This window comes from Vombatus ursinus, unplaced genomic scaffold, assembly GCF_900497805.2.
Source record: "Vombatus ursinus unplaced genomic scaffold, bare-nosed wombat genome assembly UNPS02010548.1, whole genome shotgun sequence".
NCBI lineage: Eukaryota > Metazoa > Chordata > Mammalia > Diprotodontia > Vombatidae > Vombatus > Vombatus ursinus.
Window position 1 is genome coordinate 20518627 of NW_020950326.1, and position 22060 is coordinate 20540686.

The following is a 22060-nucleotide window of genomic DNA, read 5'->3' on the forward strand; positions in this document are numbered from 1 at the left end:
GACTAGATAATCTCTGAGTTCCAGATGATCCTATCATCCATTCTCTCATTTGACAATAGTTTTAATTCTACCAAAGGATCTACTTGTCACTATTCTTAAACCAAAAATCATTCAAGAATTAATTAATTAGCAACAAAGAAATAATTGCTGCAAATGGTATCAATGGGAATCAAAACAGTGTAGATGAAAACTACGATGATGACAGCTAAGGAACATGGGTGGTACAGCTCACTCAAGTGTGACAGGAATTGGTCCCAGGCCTCCTTTTAACCACACTGGCCCACACTTGAACCACACATACCACTTATAATGGCAGGTGACTGCTTTTTCAGAGTAAACAGACTTTAATTACTGGTTCATCAAGCTGTAATATTCACTTGTATATGGTGCATCCAGTTAGCTTTTGAGGATGTCAGTCCAAATTGCCTGCCTGTCCCATTCACAAAGTTCTCTCTTCAAATACCTTACATGAAAGCATTTGAAATTAGTTTTACTATTTCAGGCTGTCAAAAACAACTTAAGCTGTTTTTAAAATACAGAACAAAAATGATATAAAAGTGTGTGTCATTTAATTACATTGAATGTACTTTTTAAACAAGTTTTTTTTAATAAAGTTGATTATCTGGCATACATAAATAAAATCTATTATTTTAAATGCCTTAAATTGAAAGGGAAATAAGACAGCATTAAATTGATGAAAATGTTTAAAACAGAAATTTCCTGGCACAGGATGGAAACTTGCTTCTTAAAACAACTTTTTAAATGATGGGACCCTCTTGCAGGTCTTGACAGATGTAGCAACCAGTTGGACATGAGATATATTTGCAGTCACTTGTCATCACAGAAATGATGCTAATATATTATTTTCATTCTATAAAATCAGCATTTCCACTGAAATGGTATTACATAACTATGTTATTATATACAAATGCATATACATAGGTGAAAATTCACTATCAATTCCATTGATTGTTCTTTTGGTGTCAAATTATCTAGAATAAGAGACACACAAGGTACTATGGGATTATATCAAACTGCTGCCATCACTGTACCTGTGTTGTGCCATTTTAAAACTCATTGTTGCACTCTTCAATAACTGAATGATGCAGTAGTATGCTGTCAATAAAGTAGGGCATGTCAATGATCATGCTTATAGAAACAAATTCCATGACTTTAGAAATTTTTTACATTAGTTAATGGAATGTACAAGAGATAACTGGGCGGCATAGAGGATAGAGCACTGGGCCTGCAGTCAGGAAACCTGAGTTCAAATCCAACCTAAAATACTTACTAGCTGTGTGACCCTGGGCAGATCACTTAACCCCTGTCTGCCTCAGTTTCCTCAACCACAAAATGGGATATAATAAATAATAGCACCTACTTCACAAGGTTGTTGGAAGGACAGATGAGAATATCTATAAAGCACTTAGCACAGTGCCTGACACATAGTAGGTGCTATATAAATGCTTATTCCCTTCCCCTTCCCTTCCAAAGTCCAATGATCTTTCTACTATATACACCATGCTGCCTCCTCAGTGCTACTGGATTGATATTATATTTCTTCTTCTGAAATGTCACATTTGCATAAGCTACACAGGTGGTGTATGTCAAAGTGGTCAATGAAACAAAACAGAGCAACATGTATTACTGTCACTTACTAAAAGGTTAAGCATCAAAGCATACAGAACTGGTTTGATTTCTGTTCATAATAACGTCTTTCTGAAAACAGCACTGACTTCTGCCAACTAACTGCCATTCTTTTAGAAGGGCTGATTATTCTGAGGTCTTGGTAGTCATCAGTAACATTCAGTCAAGGAAAATAGAGAAGCTGAATATGGTACTGCTAAGGAAAACACTATAGAAAGACACTGTCAGTGCCAGAAAGACTAACTAAAGCAAAACACAGACTTGGCAAACCAACCTAACAATTGTTGAACATTATTCTGATCATGAGTCATAAGCACGTACATATATCAGCATATGGAAGGTTTTAGATGATCACTGTCAACACTTTGCATTTGCTATCAAAGCACAAATTAACATGTTGAAGCACATCCAAGTGATTTCTGTTATTGTCGTTCAGTTGTTTTTCAGTCATGTCCAACTCTTCGTGACCCCATTTGGAGTTTTCTTGGCAAAGACACTGGAGTGGTTTACCATTTCCTTCTCCATGTCATTTTACAGATGAGGAACTATAGATGAGGGGTTAAGTGACTTGCCCAGGGTCACATAGCTAGAAAGTGTCTGAGACCAGATTTGAACTCAGAAAGATGAGTCTTTCTCACTCCAGGCTCAGTACTCTATCCACTGATCACCTACCTGCCCTAATTCAATAGCCAGGTCCTTCTAAAACACTGTTTTGATCAGATTACTTAAAATCTCAAATAGCTCTTCAATCTTTAATAATCTTCAATAGCTCAAAAATATTCAATAGTTCTCTACTTCCTACAGGATAAGAAAAATCAGACTAGCCTTCAAAGCTATCTATAACCCCAACCAACTTTTCCAACTTCATGTTTCACCATTCCTCAATATAGAGGCCCTCTGCTACATGCATTCAACATGAAATATTCATTCTCACTTGTTGACCATGCATAAGAAATTGCATCTTAGGGAAGCTAGGTGGCGCAGTGGATAGAGCACCGGCTCTGGAGTCAGGAAAACCTGAGTTCAAATGTGGCCTCAGACACTTGCTCACTTGATGCTTACTAGCTGTGTGACTCTGGGCAAGTCACTTAACCCCCACTGCCTTGAAAAAAAAAAAAAAGGAAAAAGAAAGAAAGAAATTGTATCTTAGCAAAACTGGTCTATTCATTCCTCCAAACTTTGTGCATTCCCACTACCACACTGCTGGCTCAGAACATTCTATCTACCTAGAATGTTTTCCCCCTTATTTCTGCCTACTGAAATACTCCCTTTCTTTCAAGGCCCAGCTTAAGGTCCACTGTCTCAACTTCAAAGCCCCACAGTATCTATTGTTTAGACCAGTCCTCTCCAAAGTAGGGCCCAGCGTCTCCCTGGAAAGGTGTGGCTTGACCCCAAAGGGTAGATGATCACCTATTCGGAGGTTGGGAAGATAGGTTACAGAATTTATCTCCAACACAATCATACCTACCCTTGTCCCCCAATATTCTCCCACTCTCTCTACTGTTCAAATTCCCAACCTCCCCCCTTTTGCGCCAAGGCAAATTGCTCTCAGGGCAGTTATAATCTGATCACTGAGTAACCACAGTCCAGCTCCAGAGATGCCACTGGAAAATTTTCCCACCAGCATATCCATCTCATAGCCCTCAGATCACTTTGTAGGTATAGCAGGCACCTCTCAGAAGGCAAGCTCTGGCTTGGGGCAGTGTCTAGTAAGTAAGAGCTCTGCCTCTACCATTTTCATTTTGGGTGGGTAGAGTAAGTCTCACAGTATGAGCAGAGATGGATAGGTTGCAATATTCATAACAGATCTTGTTACATTATTATTCCCCCAAAACCTGCCCTTCTTCTAAATTTCCCTATTTCTATTCAGAGCACCACCACACTTCCAATCACCCAGACTCATAACTTTAATGAGTTATCTCATCTTCTCATATCTTCTCACTCACAGTTACCTCAACTTCTCACTCTCCCTCACCCTATATATCTAATCATTTGCCAAATATTGGTGTTTCTATCTCCACAATATCTCTTGTATCTGCTCCTTCTCTACTCACATAGCCACCACTTCATCACATCTCACCTGGACTACTGCACTAGCCTCCTAACTGGTCCCCTGCCCCAAGTAACTCCTTTCTCCAAAACTTCCATCCAGGTGCCAGTGATTTTCCTAGAGTACAAGTCTGACCAGTTCACTCCCCTATTCAACAAACTCCAGTGGCTCTATATTGACTCTAGAATCAAATATTATTGCATCTTTAGCTCATCCTTTTTTAATTTTGATTTTGTATAAGTTTTATAAGCTACATAATTATTAGTACGGTAGCATATATGTATAATTTATAAATAAGTTATACATATACATATTGGGAGGGGAGGCACTCAAAATCTTTTTTATTAAGAAAGGTGTGCAATGAAGAAAGTTTAGGCCCACTGGTTTAGACCAGTAGCTCATAATCATTCCTAGTACAAGGACATTCTTTAAGATGTTTAAAAAAATGTATTGGTTTTCACACGACAACAATTACACAATTACTATCTGTTGATTGAGGAATATATGATGACAAAAAGCTACTATGAATTCAGTAACACTTAAATGAAGTTATGTGTTATTAATCACAACAGCACTCACATCTTAAAAACAGCAATACATATTGTGTGAGGAATTATTTGTTTAGTCCACATAAGGTGCATTTGCTCACTTACTATGCTAAGTCATACTTCATATTTTGCTGGAGCTAAAGATCAAAATTACAATGCTTGACACATATAGAGATGTGTGAATTCTGCATTAATTCCACAACACCCTTCTCCAGTCCTACTCCCATCCCACAAGCCTAAGTTAAATTTGTTCATGTAGACTATTTATTTGTCAATTTGTCAAATACAAGTTCTTAAATAGTATTTTAAATGTCATTTATCTCACACATCAGAACTTAACGTGTCATGTGTTTTATGTCATCATTTCCAAAACAGACTGAAAGAGGCTTGATGGCCAAGGTCTTCACTAACAAGTATTCCTAGGGGCAGTTAGGTGGCACAGTGAATAGAGCACCAGCCCTGGATTCAGGATGACCTGAGTTCAAATCTGGCCTCAGACACATAACACTTACTAGCTGTGTGACCCTGGGCAAGTCACTTAACCCCACTGCCTAACCCCAAAAAAACAAACAAAAAAAAAAAACAAGTATTCCTGCTGACACTTAATAAAATGTACCCGTAAAAAGTCAGCAGTGCTGGCTCAAAAGAAATGAGAAGCCATTACTACCTCACCCTTTATGTAGAGGTGGGAGGTTCAGAAGTACTGCACATTGTACATGTTTTCAGACTTTTTTGTAGTATCCACTAGTTATGCTGATTTTTTCCCTTTTTTCTTTTTTTTCTTTAAAAATTTTATTTGTTATATAGGATGGCTCTCTGGAAGGGATAATGAAGGTAACTATGGTGAAGCTTAAAATTTTAATAAAAAATTTATTTTTTTAAAAAGTGGCCACTGAATTGGACCAACTGGCAAATCTGTCATGATCTTTGAAAGCAATGCAGAATACTACTAAAATGTGAATATCATAGAACCTTAAGTGCCTTTTTTTGAACTTTTCTTTCTCTCTCCTTTGGCAATCTCGCTGATTCCCACAGCCTCAACTACAACCTACCTCTAAAAAGATGATTCCCAAATCTCTATGACCTCTGCAGAGCTCAACCTTAGCTCCAGCTATCTACAGACCCTTCTTCTGTGTTTCTGCTGATGGGACCCCAACTCCCTATTCAAAAACTTTGCTTTATCTCAAGATAACCAAGATACACACACACACACACAGCCCCACCCTTTCTTTCATATGTCCCACTAGTTGTCAAGTCTTTCAGAGTCCACCTTTCTAATGACCGACTCCCTTCTATTCAGTGGATAACCACATGCCAGAATGACTATAATACCCCAACACGTTTCCCTGCCTCTATTCCTTCCTACAGTCCCCCCCCCCCACTGGGGGATGCTGGAGCTCTAAGGAGGAAGAAAGGAGAACATGCCCCTCCCTTTTGTGGCACAGAAGTTGATTTCATCTGTATAAGAAACTGCCCATGTCGAAATTCCCTTTACTGATTTGTTGTTGTTCAGCTACTTTTCAGTTGTATCCAACTCTTCATGAACCCATTTGAGGTTTTCTTGGCAAAGATACTGAAATGGTTTGCCATTTCCTTCTCCAGCTCATTTTACAGATGAGGAAACTGAGGCAAACAGGGTAAGTGACTTACCCAGGGTCACACAGTTAGTGTCTGAAACCACATTTGAATTCAGAAAGGTAAGTCTTCCTGACTTCAGGCCTGGCATTCTATCCTAGCTGCCTGATCCTTCACTAATATAGATCTGCAATCTGTCTGTACCTCAGTCTCACCAAGTTGCCTGAGGCACTGAGATTGTCTAGCATTGCATAAGAGGCAAAACCAAAATAATCTTTATCTATAAACCTAGCAGCATGGACCAACAGATGAGAGCTAATGCCAGAGTCAGAAGACCTGGGTTCATTCCTGCCCTTGATACATACTAGCTTTGTGACCCTAAACAAGTCATGTAATTCTCCCCTTTCCCCCACCCCACAATTCTCTAGGCCAGGTATTCTTAACCTTTTTTGTGTCTTTTGACCCCTTTGGCTGGTGGGTGAAGCCTACAGGCCACTTTTCAGAATGTTTTTAAAATTAATAAAATACATGAGATTACAAAGGAAACCAATTACATTTAAATACAGATATCCATTTTTTTTAAATTTCCAGGTTAAGGGAGCACCTAGGTGGCACAGTGGATAGAGCTCTGGCCTTGGAGTTAGGAGGACCTGAGTTCAATTCAAATCTGGCCTCAGACACTTAACATTTTCTAGCTATGTGACCTTGAGCAAGTCACTTAACACCATTGCCCCACCAAAAATAAATAAATAAATGGATAAATACATTTCCAGGTTAAGAAACCCTGCCCTAGGCTATAAATTCAAAAAAAAAAACAAACAAACAAACAAACAGGTACCAGTCTGTATTATCAGAAGAAGTTCCTTCTTGGGGGCTCTCCATATGAATGAAATAACAGCCCATTCACAACCTGCATATCTAGTCTTCAGCTGCTATTGCTCACCAGGTAAAGTTCAAACGTTCTTTGCTTGGCCTTCAAAGTCTTCCATCATCTGGCTCCACTCTACCCTTCCCTTTCCCTTCCCTCTATCCAGTGCACAATCTTTACAAACTCAAGATACGCTCCTGGAGCAGACCCTGTCCTTTTCTTCATATTATTCCTAATGCTAGGAGCGGCCTCCCTCACTGGCTTTGCCTGTTAATTACTACCCATGCTTTTAAAGCCCAACTCAAATGTCACCTCCTCCAAGAAGCCACCCCAGATTCCCACAAGTAACCAACTTCCCACTCTCAAAGCTCATTTACTTCTTGTTTCTTCAACAATCTAATGTGCTCAAGCAATAGGATCATAGATTTGAAGCTGAAAGGGATTTTAGTGGCCACCCAGTCCAACCACCTCGTTTTAAAGATGAGGAACTAGAGACATTAAGTAATTTGCCTAAAGATCATATAGGTAGTTAACAGAAGCAGGATTTGAACCCAGGCCTTCTGACTCCAAATCCAGGGAACTTTCTACTGTGCCACTTTAATTATCTATATTTGCATCTTATCCCAAGTACTAGACTATATACTCTATGAGGACTAGGCCCAAATCCTACCTCAGCTTTCTACCTCCTTGTGCACCTAGCAGAGTATCATGCACACAAGAGGCTCTTAACACATATTTTATGAATGAATGAATTCCATTGTTCAATGAACAATGCTAAAAGACAAATACAGTAGAACCCCATTATGACATGGCTCCTTATTTTATAGATACAGCTATATCAGACTATATCAGGCCACTAGAAATGTAACAATGTGATTTAACTATTAACCTAAAGCAATAAGCTCAATCTTATTGTATGGTTGAATGAGTGCTGGATTTGAAAACAGAGGACCTAGGTTCAAATCAAGCTTTTCCACTTAATTATATGAGATTAGACTAGATGAACTCTAAAGGACCCCTTCTAGCTCTAAATCTGTGATTGTATAATCCTATTCCACGGTTCCGAACAGTACAGCGAAAGAATGAAACCTTGTTTTCTGTCACTCGTTACAAGTATTAGCACAAGGAAAGTTTGTTTTCCCCCCTGAAGGTGGGAGAGGAACAGGGGCACACTACCAGAAATTATACCAGTGCTTCTTTCCTAGCAGGGACTGCAATGAACCAGACTATTTAGAAGTCATCTGTATACATCCTTTCCCACAGAGTATGACTGTGACTCTAAGGAGCGTGGAATGTTGCAGTGTTCTTTAAAACCAGCTTCATGATTATGATTCAGAATTCAGGATCTCTACTGCATTGATAATGCATGGTTGAGACAGTCTTTGATTCAAAAGTACCTTTCATCCCATTTGTGTCTTATGCTCTGCTTATATACCGCTCAGTTGCAGGGGAATGTATGAGGACAAGCCCCATGTGTGTTCTTCTAACACAATTTATGTATCTGTGACCACACACTTTGTTGTTGTTCAGTCATTTTCAGTCATGTCCGACTCTTTGTGACCCCATTTGGGGCTTTCTTGGCAAAGATACTGGAGTAGTTTGCCATTTCCTTCTCCAGTTCATTTTACAGATGAGGAACTGATGCAAACAGGGTAAGTGACTTGCCCAGGGTCACACAACTAGTAAGTGTCTGAGGCCAGATTTGAACTCAGGAAGATGAGTCTATCCACTGTGACATCCAGCTGCTCTGACCACATAGTTACTAACTCAGAAATCTAGTCCTTAAGACACGAGTAAAGAATCTGCTGAAAATGTATCCACATAAGCTTATCAATTGGGGGAATGGCTAAACAAGTTGTGGTATATTCTTGTGATGTAACACTACAATGCTGTAAGAAATTACAAAGGCGACAGCTTCAGAAAAATCTGGGAAGATTTATATAAATTGATGCAAAGTGAGCATGCAGAACCAGGAGAACATTGTAACAGAAACACTGTAACAATGATCAATTGTGAAAGACTTAGCTACTCTGATCAATACAATGAACCAAGACAATCCCAAAAGACTCATGATGAAAAATGCTATCTACATCCAGAGAAAGAACTAATAAGCTCTGTATACAGATTAAAGCTTTTTTTCCACTTTATTTTTCTTAATTTTTTTGCAATATGGTTAATATGTTTTGCATGAATTCATATGTATAATGGGCATCATACTGCTTGTCTTCTCAATGGGTGAAGGAGGGGCTTGAGGGAGAGAGGGAGAGAATTTGGAACTCAAAATTTTAAAATGAATGTTTTAAGTACAATTTACATACAGAGAGAGAAAAATAAAAATATAAATAACATATCCACACTATTTTCTTCAGGGTATGATTGTGGCAGACACCAACACTAACACCCTGGAATGAGCTGACCCTCTAGAGAAGAACGAACACCCATGAATCTAAAGGTTGGCTAGACACCTCAGTCTATCATGATACATTATCATCAAGCTCCCCATAGCCAGTATTTCCAGGGTTACACCCCTGATCATGTGGTCCAACAATGTAGAAAGGAACCAACAAGACAGAGAAGAGGCCCAACAGAGGCAAGGACAAGGAGGCATAGGGCATTATCTAAAAAGGGCAAAAATCAAAAAATGGAACTTCACTTCTAAATTTTCATTTGAATTAGCCTTCCACCTACCCCGTGCCTGTAGGGTGACATTCAATAACAACTTGACTACAATCATTGATTTGGTAGGTATGGACAACCTAGCACTTATAGTCAAAGTTGATGATAAAAATCTAACAGAAAAAAAAAATTCAAACCAGCTTTAAAACCCCATGCTCATAGCTCCACAGAATCTCTACCAACTATCTGGCATACACCCCAAAGTGTAAAGACAGTTTTCATTTTCTTCACCAACTACTTGCTGGCATTCGAGTGACAGCGTCTATTTATAGCCTAAGTACTACCTGGGAATAGAACCAAATCAGATGTAGGGAGAAAGGAATGAGTCCCAATGGGTAAAATTCCTTTCTTTTAGTGTTTGCACAGATAGTCAATGTTCTTCCAACTAAAAAGCATGTAAAAATCACGTACTATACTCAGCCTAACAAACCACAACTACTTACAGTAAATAGTCATTAAAATTTATCAATTAATGCAGCTGTTTCAAGATAATCAGTGGGTACTAGAATATGACTTATGAAAGAAGAAAATGTACTAACTTGAGAATATAGGAAATTAAGTGAACAGAAGGAAAGAGAATATTTAGGTTCCCTTTTCTGAGCAAGTTACACCGTATAATAAATGATCTCACTCAAATGAGAGATTTTTCATCCTCAAAGAAATCCATAAAAATCATCCATTTGTGCCCTTCCTTCAAATACAATGCATTATATTTTGACTTTTCAGATCTTTATTTTAATTGGGTGCTGAATTAAAGAAAAACAAAGGAACCAAAGAACAGAGTTTCGAAGTTAAGCCATCTACAAAAACCAAAAGCTTCGATCTTTCTTCCCTCTTCAAGTTTCCTTCTGCTCCAACAATAACACCCACAACTAATAGTCATATAGTGCTTTAAGATTTGCAAAGTGCTTTTGATATTTACAACAAACGAATCAGATTAGTATTAACCCCATTTTACAGATGAGGAAAAGGTTTGTAATAATTAAATAACTCACTTAAGATCACAGTTATTTAAGCATCTGAGGAAGTATTCCAGCTAGGTCTGCCTAACTACAGTGCTCTAACTTCTATTCAATACAGCCTCTCCCAAAAATACATCGTTGACCTGGAAGGACTTGTATGGTCTGATGCTGAGTGAAGTGAGCAGAACCAAGAGAATGTTGTACACAATAACAGCCACGTTGTGCGATGACTAATATTGATAAATTTAACCCTTCCCAGCAATACAAGGATCGAAGACATCTCCAAAGGCCTCGTGATAGAAAATGCTATCTACATCCAAAGAAACAACTATGGAATTTGAATTGCTATTTTTTTTCTCTTCTGTTGAGTTTTGTTTCCTCTTTCTGGTGGTTCCTCCTACTGGTTCTAATTTTTACTTACAACATCACTAATGTGAAAATATGTTTAATAGGAATGTATATGTACAGCCTATATCAAATTGTGTGCCATCTGGGGGGGGGTTGTGGGGAGGAAGGGGGAGAAAAATTTTAAATTCAAAAGCATATGGAAGTGATTGTTAATAAATCAAAATAAATTAATAAAAAATTTTTAAAAATACATGGTTTGAATAACCAAAGTTTAAGTGTCTTTTCTTTTTTATATAAATATGGAAATAAATATTTTCAAAAAGTAGTAAAATCACATTCATTTGAAATTCAAGCAATATAAAAAATATGAATTTTCAATACATGGGTACTAATTATTCTACTTATGATGATAAAGTACCACAGATATTCCACACACAATCATGACATAGCCATGCAAATAAACCATCATGAGGGCAAGTTCCATATATGAATGGTAAATGAGTACTGGTCAAACCAGGACGCCTATGCTGCTGTCCCCATTAGAGTCACTCTCCAAAGACAAATAAGAAATGCAATGGCAACAGCTCCCTTGGCCCATAGAGGTAGGAAGTTCCTCCTAGCCAACAGTCAGCAAACATATATTAAGCACCTACTATGTGTCAAGCACTGTGCTAAACACTGGGGATACAAAGACAGGCAACACCTAGAATTTACACATGCCACTCCAGCTCTAAGGACATTCCAGTTTCCAAAAGTAAATCATAAAAATGCCATAACACCTATGAAACATGAATAACTTGGGTGATAAACTTTCTAGCTGAACCACCTACATGTTTTTAATATCCAGGCCAGAACCTAAATCTGGGAATCTTATAGACTAGTATAAGTATTGACTATGACAAGAAAGAAAAAGAATTCTTTTAGGAGCAAGAGAAGCATCGAAGCATGAAGGACAATGAGGTGGTTATTCTTGATTTTCTTACCTTTATCCTCTAGCAGACTATCAGATAGCAAGCACCCTAATGGGACACGTTCCAAAATTTCCAAAAGTGAACAATTTTCAGTGCTGTGCCCTTAGACTTGTCCATATTTTGATTAGGTTAACTCTTTAAGTTAAGTGATTAGTTAACCCTGTAACCAAAAAACCCAAGTGTAAACATCTGAACAGTAACTACCAATATGTAAAGTCTGACTTACTTCAATTTTTTTTTTAGATCCAGTATGTTTCAATGTTCCAGGCAGCTCTCTAAGACTACAGATAACTGACTCATTTGCATGAGTACAGGCAGTTTCACACTGGGACTCCTAACACCAATAAAATCACAGACCCAGACCCAAAATAAAATTTCTGTAGATGTCCTTCTTCTTGACTTCATTTACCATTTCATACGCTCAATGAAACATATTTGTCCATTATACTATACTATCCCTACTATGCTTCAATTTCTCTCTTTTTTGTCTCAGTTCAACCCATTCATTTCTAAAAGTCACCAACATTTAGAGTGCAAGAGCTACACAACCATGGAAAATCATATATTCTCCAACTACAAAATAAGGACAGTTTTTTTGTTAAAATGTTTCCATTAAATCCCTTTGCTTTGCTTAATAGGTATATTCCTAAAAAGTTCCCTATAAATTTGTCTTTTGCATGTGGATCACGTGTTTTCTAAAATAATTTAAGAGGTATATTCTGACAGGTAAGAACTAGAAGAGGGGAAGATGAGGAAATGAGCTATTTTGCTGTTCCAAAGTGTAGAGATGAAATTCTGACTCCAATTCACTGTTCACCTGTCCTGTCCCCTTTCTCCACAATCAAGATTATTTTCTGGCTCTGTAGAAGTCAAATAAAATCTAAAGGGACTAGAAGAGGGGAACAGTTAGTTATTTCTATTGGTAGCACTACAGTCCTTCCAGGCTCCTGAACTGGAAACCACAGTGTCATCTTCAATTCTTACCTCTCCTTCACCCAAATTTTCAATCTGTCAACACAGTCCTGTCATTTCTTTCAAGATATCTCATTCTCTCCTTTCTCTCATCCCCACTAAAATCACTCTAACCAAGGACCCTACTTCACCTGTGCCTGGGTTATTAAATCCCCTCTCCAGTGTCCCTTGCCTAAGGTGTTCTGCCTACCAACACACCTTCCAATACATACTGCTCAGGAAGTCATCCCCAAAATGCTGTTTTTATCATTTTGTTCCCCTGCTAAAGAACCTACAATGACTTTTACTGATATTTAATGTTCATATGGATATCTAAATTTACACACCTACATACACACAGAGTCTCTGAATTGTGGAGGTCATCTCACCTCATTCCCAAAAGCCACTTTGTAGAAGTAAAAGAGATTTGCAAAAAATCCTCCCCTAAAAATGCAAAAATTGTGTGTACCTTTTGACTCAGCAAAACCACTACTAAGTCTGAAGGGAAAGGACCTATGTGGACAAAACTATTTATAGCAACTCTTTTTGTGGTGGCAAAGAATTGGAAACTGAGGAGATACCCATCAGTTGGGGAATGGCTGAACAAGGTGAGTACATGATTGTGATGCAAAACTATTGTGCCATAAGAAATGACAAGCAGGATGGTTTCAGAAAAACCTGGGAAGACTCATATGAACTGATGCAAAAGTAAGTGAGCAGAACCAGAACACCGTACATAGTAAAAGCAATACTGTATGATGATCAGCTGTGAATGACTCAGGTATTCTGATAAATACAATGATGCAAGACAATTAATTTCAAAGGACTTAGGATGAAAAATGTTATCCACCTCCAGAGAAAGAACTGAAGGAGTCTGAATGCAGATTGAAGCATACTTTTAAAAATTTCTTTATTTTTCTTAGGGTTTTTTTTATCTGTTTGTTTGTTTGTAACAGGGCAAGATATGTTTTGCATTACTTCACATGTATCAACTATTTCAAACTGCTTGCCTCCTCAAGGAGAGAGGAGGGGAAGAAGGGAAAAAATTTGGAACTCAAAATTTTTTAAATGAATGTTAAAAAAATTTTACATGTAATTAAGAAATATTTAATGAAATAAAAATATATTGGGAAAAAATCCTCCCTTGAAATCTACAAACAAGAACAGGTCTACCTAATCCTTAAAAAACTTTCACTTAGCTATACTACCCTCCTCAAACTATCCTACAATGACTTCTTATAGCCTATCACAAAATGATCAAATATCTCAGCCTGGACTTTTCAGTTTTTATATCCCTCCATAACCTGGCCTCATTTCTAAAATCACAGGACCATAGATCTAGAGCCAGAAAGAACTTTAAAGGTTATGTAATCCAGCACCCTTGTTTTACCGGTGAGGAAACTGAAGTCCACAGAGGTCAAATGACTTGCCCAAGGCCATAGAGATAAAGCCACAAGGATGGGATTTAAACTTGGATCCTTTGACTCCAAATTCACATTTGACCTATCTAAAATAATTTCTCATTGCCCTTTAGTAACTACCCTTTGTTTTATTCAAGTTGCTTCACTAAACATCTCCCTGTAACCATTCCCATTCTGTGCTGTATGTTCATATTGCTAACCTACCCCTGAATACCTTTCTTCTCTATTCACTTAAATTTTACTCACCCTTCAGGACCCATTTTCTACTCAAGGCCTTCCTATCCCAAAGCCTAACTATGTAGTATAATAGATTATAACATGAAAAAGTATGGATCTTGGACTCCAAAAATCTGGATTTGATTCATGGCTCTAACATTTACTAGCAATGTGACTAGGACTTAGTTTCTTCTTCTATTTAAAAAGTTAGCTCACAGTACTGTTATAAGGAAAGTGCTTCATACACTTGTAAAATATTTTGAAAAACAAAGGTGAATTATTATAGCCCATACAAATCTCTCCATCTGAGAAGTCTAGACTAGATGATATCTAAGGTCTCTTTCAGCTCTAAATCTGTGATCCTGTGATTTTGTGTAAAGTGCCTTCCAGCACCTAGCACAGTGACTTGTACAAAATAAGCAATACAAGTTTCTTGAATTGAATTATATAATTCTTCCCAAAGTGTAGTCAATATTCTTATAAATCAGACTTTCACCAGCTTTTTGCAATTTGATACACACAATGGCTGCAAGTCAATTCCAGCTTAAAGATGAGTGGTGCTCAAGTTACTCTGGTAACAAAGAAAAAAAAAATTTAACTCTCAGTAAGCATCTAACTTCTTTTTTCAGTCCAAGCCTAGCCCAAATTTCAAGGTGAAGCAGAACAGCCCTTCATTAATCAAACAGAAGGAAGAGGAGTCAGTAGTCCTCCCAACCACCTCACCTTTCTCCAAGAAACATGACTATAGTCAAGAGATGGATTTTATCAACAGCTCCTCATACAGTAATGTACTGTCAGGTCTGACCTAAAACAATCTACCTCAACCACTCACAGGGATGGCCATACCCGCTAGACCATCACCCTAAATTATGCCACCTACATAATAAGAATATCTTATCCTTTCATCTTCCCCTCTGCTTTGCTCCTAAATCTATTCGTTGCCCTCACTACAACCTCCTTTCTTTCTGTTTTTTGACCTCCAGCCTCTCCATCCTGATCAATCCCTCATCCTCTAGCATCTCGTTCCTCTCCTCAGTCTTGATCCTATAACTAACTAGTCCAACTATATACTGTTCTCCACACTTGACTCCTTTGTGCTTGTGCTCTACCTCCATTTATATTCTGCCATTCCTGCACCCTGAATCACCCACACCAGTTTTCTCTGCTTCTTCAGATTATCTAATTGAGATCATCTAATCTCAATTGGGCCCACACTGTTGTCGTATAGAAAAACTTTTATTCTCTCGGCTCTCTATCCCATTTCTTCAATGGCTGTTCCATACCTTCCCAGCACCCTTTCTCTCAGTAAATGTTGCCTGAGAAAATAGTCTTTGCTGAGAAAATAATCATGTGCAGTAAAATCTCTCTTCTCTCTAATATCACACCTCAAAACCCTTCTACATCATCACCCATTCTTTCCTTCTTTTCTTCAGTCTGTGATGAAAAGATGGCCCTTCTCCTTGACAAGGACAACCCCTCTATCAATCCCATCCTCTCTTGGCTCTTTTCCCACTGCCTATGAACATGTTCCAATTTACCTCTTCTACTATGATCACTAGCCTAATCCAGGCCTTCATCACCAATTGCCTAGGCTATGTAATAGCCTCCCAGTTATTTCCTCTACTTTTAGTCACTCCCCTCTCCAATCAATCCTCCACACAACTGCCAAAGTAATCTTTCTATGAAATAGGTCTGATTGTGTCACTTCCAAGCTACAGCTTGCCTTGTGGCAGCCTGGTGGCACAGTGGATAGAGCAGTGGGCCTGGAGTCAGAAAGACCTAAGTTCAAGTCCAGTCTCAAACACTTAGCTGTGTGACCCTGGGCAAGTCACTTAACCTCTGTCTCAGTTTCCTCATGTATAAAATAGGAATAGTAATAGCCCCACCTCCCAGGGTTGTTGTGAGAATCAAATGAAATTGTAATTATAAAACATGTAGTACAGTGTCTGATACACAGTATGTACTATATAAAATGGTAGCTATTATTATTATAGGATAAAATACAAACTCTTTACTTAGCCTGGCACTTAAGGCTTCATCACCACTCTTCACATATTCTACATTCCAACCAAACTGGACTACTAGCTGTTCCTAGTTGTACAGATGCTACTTATCAATCTGTTCCATCTCAAAGACTTAGAGACACAAATTTCCCCATCTTGCTATGTACTTCCTGTACAGGCTCTATCTCCAAACATCCCGCAAGTAGAAAGCATTAGATGCTCAACTAGTATCTGATACATGGGCCCCAGAATGTCCTTGTAGGGGCAATAATTCACCTTCAGCCTCTTGGTATTCACATAAGCTGTCCCTTATTTTGAAAATGCTTTCCTTCCTCATTGCTGCCTCTTATAATCCTTTTCTTCCTTCAAGACACAGCTCAGGTGCCACTTCTTTTGTGAAGTTTTCCCTGATCACCACAGTTGGCACTGTTCTTTCTCTCTACAATTTGCCTTATACTATAATTAAAGTATATGTAGCATCCCCTCATGGAATGTAAACAAGAGAAAAAGACTATGTATGCCCAGTACAAAGCATAATGCCTTGCACATGACAAAAGATTAATAAATCTTTGTGGAATTGAATTATGCCCCTAGAGGGCACAAATGCCTTTCAGACATCTTGAACTGGATGTCCAGTAGACATCCTAAAGTAAATATTTCCAAAACGGAGAGCATTCTCTCTTCCCCTAAACCCTCACCTCCCCTTTCCTTATTACCGAAGAGGGCAACATCATCCTCTCAGTTTCTTAAAACCTAGGAATCATTCTCTATTCCTATCTCTCATAGCCCATATCCAATCTATTGCCAAAATCCGTTGATTTCACCTTTGCGACACCTCTCCAATATGCCCCCTTCTCTCCCAGGTCACTTCACCACTTTGGCACAGGCCCTCATCACTTCACACCTGGATTACTGCAATAGCTTGCTGATAGGTGGGCCTGCCTCAGGTCTCTCCCCACTCCAATCCATCCTCCATTCAGACACTAAAGTGATTTTCCTAAAACTCAAATCCAACTGTCATCCTTGCTCCCTACTCAGCAAACTCCCTTGGCTCCCTATCACCTCCAAGATCAAATATAAAACTCTGTTTACTATTCAAAGCCCTTCATAACCTAGGTCCCTCCTACCTTTCTAGTCCACTTACTCTGGTCCAATGACACCCGCATCTTTACACTGTTCTGCCAACAAGACATTCCATCTCTCACCTCCAGGCATTTTTTCTGGCTGTTATCAATGCCTGGAACGCTCTCTCTCCTCATCACTCCTCATCACTGCGTACTAGCTTCCTTGGCTTCCTGTAAGTCCTAATAAAAATCTTATCTTCTATCTATTACCTCCCCATTACACTGTTGAGCTCCTTGAGGGCTAGAAATGCCTTTTGTCTCTTTTTGTTATCCCCAGGGCTTAGCATAGTACATGGCACAGAGTAGCACTTAATAAATATTTACTGATTGGTTGATTGATTCTCTTTCCAAGGTAAACCATTACTGTTCCATTTAATACAGAATATAAGCCTTGCCCCCAAAAAATCTGACAAAGTATATTTATGAAATGATTTTTGTACTCTTAAACAACTGTCACGATTAAGAAATTAAGATGCTCTCTGCTAAGGAGAGCTTTGGCTTTTCATCTTCCTCATAATTTAAAACATATAATGGTTCTCACAAATTTAAAAAATTGGGCATTATCACTGAATAAGGGACAGGTCAGCTTAGTGGACAGAGTACAAGACCTGGAGTCAAGAAGATGAATCTTCATGAGTTCACCTTCATGACTTCATCTTCATGAGTTCAACTCTGGCCTCTGACATTTACTAGCTGTATGACCCTGGGCAAGTCATTTAACCCTGTTTGCCTCAGTTTCCTCATCTGTAAGATGAGTTGAAGAATGTAATGGCAAACCACTCCAGTCTCTGCCAAGAAAACCCAAACGAGGTCAGAATCAGACTAAAATGACTGAACAATACCATCATCACTGAATAAGAACAATTTATTGCCAAAACAGGTTCAGTTAATATCTCATTAATATTCTAATGATAGACTTATACCTTGATTATACATTCATGTTTATTATAAAAATAAAATAAGTTCCATTCTGGTGAAATTCAGTACACCCATGACCATCCTTTGGTCATTCTGGAGCTTTAACATGCCTAAATTCTCTTCTCCCCACCCCATGCCCTCCTGCTGGATTTTTTCCCTTGATTTTACTTATTTAATGTTTGCAATAATGCATTCCTTTTACTCCAAAAGGCAGCCAGAAATTAACCTTTCTCTTCAGAATACTGGGAAAATAACAGTGAATGAAAAACTGGAGAGAAATAATGGCTCTAAATTCTCCTCCATTACCAATTACTCAAAACTACCAATATGTGTAAGACCACCTCAAGCTTTAGCATACTTAAGAAATTAATATCATAAGGGAATCCAAGTTTTTTGACTAAATACGCCTGATCAAAGAAAATTACTGACAAACGAACTACCGCAGTATTTAGACCCAAAAGCCAAAACACAAGATTTAAAAAAACTGAAACCCCACTCTATGAATTAGTTCTCCACTGTGATTAACCAGTTTATCCCCCAGCATAGTCAATGTTACCTCACCAACTGGTTTACAACTAGAAAGAAAAAACACATATCCCCTCCCAAAAAAACATACAGCAACCAACAGAAAAACATCACAATGGAGATGTTATTCCCACCTTCTTACCTAAAGAAGAAATGGTTCTTAATTTTCCATGTAGAAGGGAAAAGTAATTCCAAAAATAATGCCCATGATCAATGTTGGAAAATAATGATGGGGCAGGGAAATGAAGATGAATGAAATTTGAGAGAGAAGAGAGCAAGTATGAGCTATGGAAGAGTTTGGCAGGACACAGAAGGGAAGGGGAAAAAGCTGAGATGTTCTTCGGGACGAAGGGGAAAGCGCAAAGGTTTGTTTAAAGTAAAAAGGAGGTGAGGTTTGTGGTTTTTAAAAGGAAGAGAAGGACGCTGGGGTACCGAGGAAAGAGGAAAAGTGGACTTTAGAAGGGGGGTAGGAAGAGGCGTTACTGCAGGGCTTTGGGGAAAGAAAGAAGGACGCAAAGATTTGGGGCGAGAGGGCAGCAGGCTGAGGGGTGTAAGGCTTAGACTAACTCCTTCCCCCAAGAAACCGTCCCTGCCCCCTCAGAATTTGGGGGACAAGCTTGCTCTACCACCTGAAGCAGGAAGGGGGAACAGAGTGTGGAGAGGAAGAGAATAGGGAGGGGGGGAATGTAGAAGGAAGAAGAGAGAAGGGGAGGGAGAAAGAATGGGGAGGAGGAGAGTGAGAATGGAGTCAGGGAAAGAGAATGGGAAGAAGAGAGAACGGGGAAGGAGGGGATGGGGAAAGAGAGAGAATGGAGGGGGGACAGAAAATGGGGAAGAGGAGAGAGAACGAAGAAGGGAGAGAATGGGGAGGGGGAGAACAGAAAGGGACGAGAATAGTGAGGGGAGAGAAAGGCAAGTAGAGAAAATGGAGAGGGGGAGATACAGAATGGGAAGTGGGAGACAGAGAATGGGGGGGGAGAAAGAATGGAGAGAGAACAAGGAAGGATAGAGAATGGGGAGGGGAAGAGAGAATGGGCACGGGGTGAACAAGGTGGCTTGCCCCCCCCCGACCCGTTCCTCTTGCCTCTCGCCAGCTGGGTCCCTCCCCCGCCGCCAACCCCCCTTTTTCCCCTCCGCGTCTCCCCCCAGCTGGTCCCTTCTCCCCCCCTCCCCCCGCCCCGCCCCTCTTCCCGCCGAACCATTCCCCCCCCACCTCGCGCTGCGCCCCGAAACTGAACGGGGAGGCGGGGGTGAGCCCGGGGGCTGGCGCCCCAAGCCCTGCCGCCCCGCCCCTCTCCCCTGGGCCAGCCCATCTCAATGTCGCGAGCCCGCGTGCCCGCCGAGCCCCGGCCTCCCCCTCACCTCCCATGACCCCGGCCCTGGCCCGGACTCCAGCCGGACCGACCCGTCCTGCCTTCGCTCCGGCTCCTCAGCGCGCGCTCCCCGCCTCCTCCGGGGAGGGGGAAGGGAAGAGGGAGCCAGCCGACCTCCTGACTGCGCCCCCTGCCGGCCCCACGGCGTCGTGCAGCCTCGGCTCCGGGAGCAGCGTTCTTTGGGACCCGGCCCCGGCGGCGCCGCGGGTACCGCGGGATTTGGGTTCAGGCGCCGAACCCGCCCTCTCCTGCCTCTTCCCTCCCCCCTCCGACTCCTCCTCCCTCCCATTCCCCCTCGCCCCCACCCCTCCACCTCTCCATTGCTCTCTTGCCACCCCTACCCCGCCTCAGGCAAACTGCTTCGTGTTCCAGAGTTGGCCCTTTCTCCGCTGAGTGAGAGGCAGGTGCTGATGCAGCCACGTTGCTCCTTTGTTCTTTTGCCTTTTGCTTTTTTCATGACCAAAATGTCTCAGAAAGTCATTACAAGCATGGGGACTGCATAGTCCCCTGGGTTTATCATAAAATCAGGGACTGGAAGGACTGGAAGAGACCTTAGAGGTCATGGGTCCAGACCCTTGTGAACAGATGTAAGGGAACACATCTAAGAGATGTTGTGGAGAAAGAAATTACAAAATTTGGCAACTAAGTAGGTATATGAGGGGACATCCAGTTCAAAATGTCCAGTAAGCAGTTGGTGGTGCAAAACTGGGCAATGAGAGAGAGATTAGAACTGGATGTATACATCTTGGAAACATTGGCAAGAGGGGTGATAACTGAACCCATGGGAGCTGGTGAGATCACCAAGTGAGAGGATATGGAGAGAGAGACAGAGGCAGAGAGAGAGAAGAGGAGGAGGAGGAGGAGGATCTAGACAGAGCCATGGGTGCTCATCCACACTTAGTATGAAACAAATGAAGATTCAGTGAAGGAGATTGATGAGTGTTTACACAGGTGGAAGGAGACCTGAAAGAGAGCAGAGTCACAAAAACTCAGGGAGTTTAAAGTATCCAGAATAAAGTCAACCAACAGTGTGGAATGCTGGAAAGAAGTTAAGGATGGCAATTAAGAGATCATTGGTAGTTTTGGAGAGAGCAATTTCTTTTGAATGATGAGGTCTGAAGGTAGATTGCAGAGAGCTTAGAAGAGAATAAATGGAAGTACAAAGTGTAGATAGATTCTTCAAAGAATTTAGCTGAGAAGGGGAAGAGAGACAGGATGGTAGATTCCAGGGATGGTAAAATCCAGTGAGGGTTTGGGTTTTTTTTTTTTAAGAATGGGGAGTCATAGGCATATTTGCAAGCAGCAGAAAAGGAACCAATAAATATAGAGAGACTGAATATGAGAGAGAGAGAATAATAGCGAAGGCAATCTGCTAAAGAAGACTGGAGACCTCTTCATCAGAGATTCCAGTTAGAGCAAGCATTTTTGACCTGGACTCTGTGAACTCTGTGTGTGTGTATTATGTATATGTATATGTAGATATATATATATATACACACATATCTATATCTATTTCAATATGTGTTTCCATTGTAGTCCTAACTTATTTTATGTATTTTAAAACGTAATTATGAGAAGTCAGTAGGCTTAAACAGACTGCCAAAGGAGACCAATGCACAGAAAGGTTAAGAATTCCTGCGTAAAAGGAACATAAGGTGAGAAGGGGACAAGAGGAACCTCTTATTGAATGCCCTCAATTTTTTGGGGGGATGTATGAGGCAAGATCCTCAGCTGAAAGGGTGAGGGAAGGACTGAACTAAGGACTCTTGATTCTGAGTTCAGTGTTCTTTTTTTAAAAGTAGCATTTGTGAGGGATTGTCTGATGTTGGCTACGTGCCACGTGGGGGTTGTGGCAAGATGGGGCAGGGACAAGATATTAGGAAG

At 40.1% G+C, this 22060-nt stretch overlaps 1 protein-coding gene across 5 annotated transcripts in view; it reads right to left on the minus strand.

Annotated features, from left to right (window-relative positions):
* The window catches only part of PXYLP1 (2-phosphoxylose phosphatase 1), a 54115-nt gene extending 33880 nt beyond the window's left edge, over nt 1–20235 (minus strand). Inside the window, exon 1 of one of the 5 annotated variants that reach the window (XM_027854706.1) lies at nt 20166–20235. The gene's annotated coding sequence lies outside the window, so the exon portion shown is untranslated. Of the gene's footprint in view, nt 1–18945; nt 19516–20165 lie in introns of those variants that run through there. The other 4 variants (XM_027854707.1, XM_027854710.1, XM_027854708.1 and 1 more) reach the window with 4 other exon arrangements.
* Between the last annotated feature and the right edge of the window lie 1825 nt (nt 20236–22060).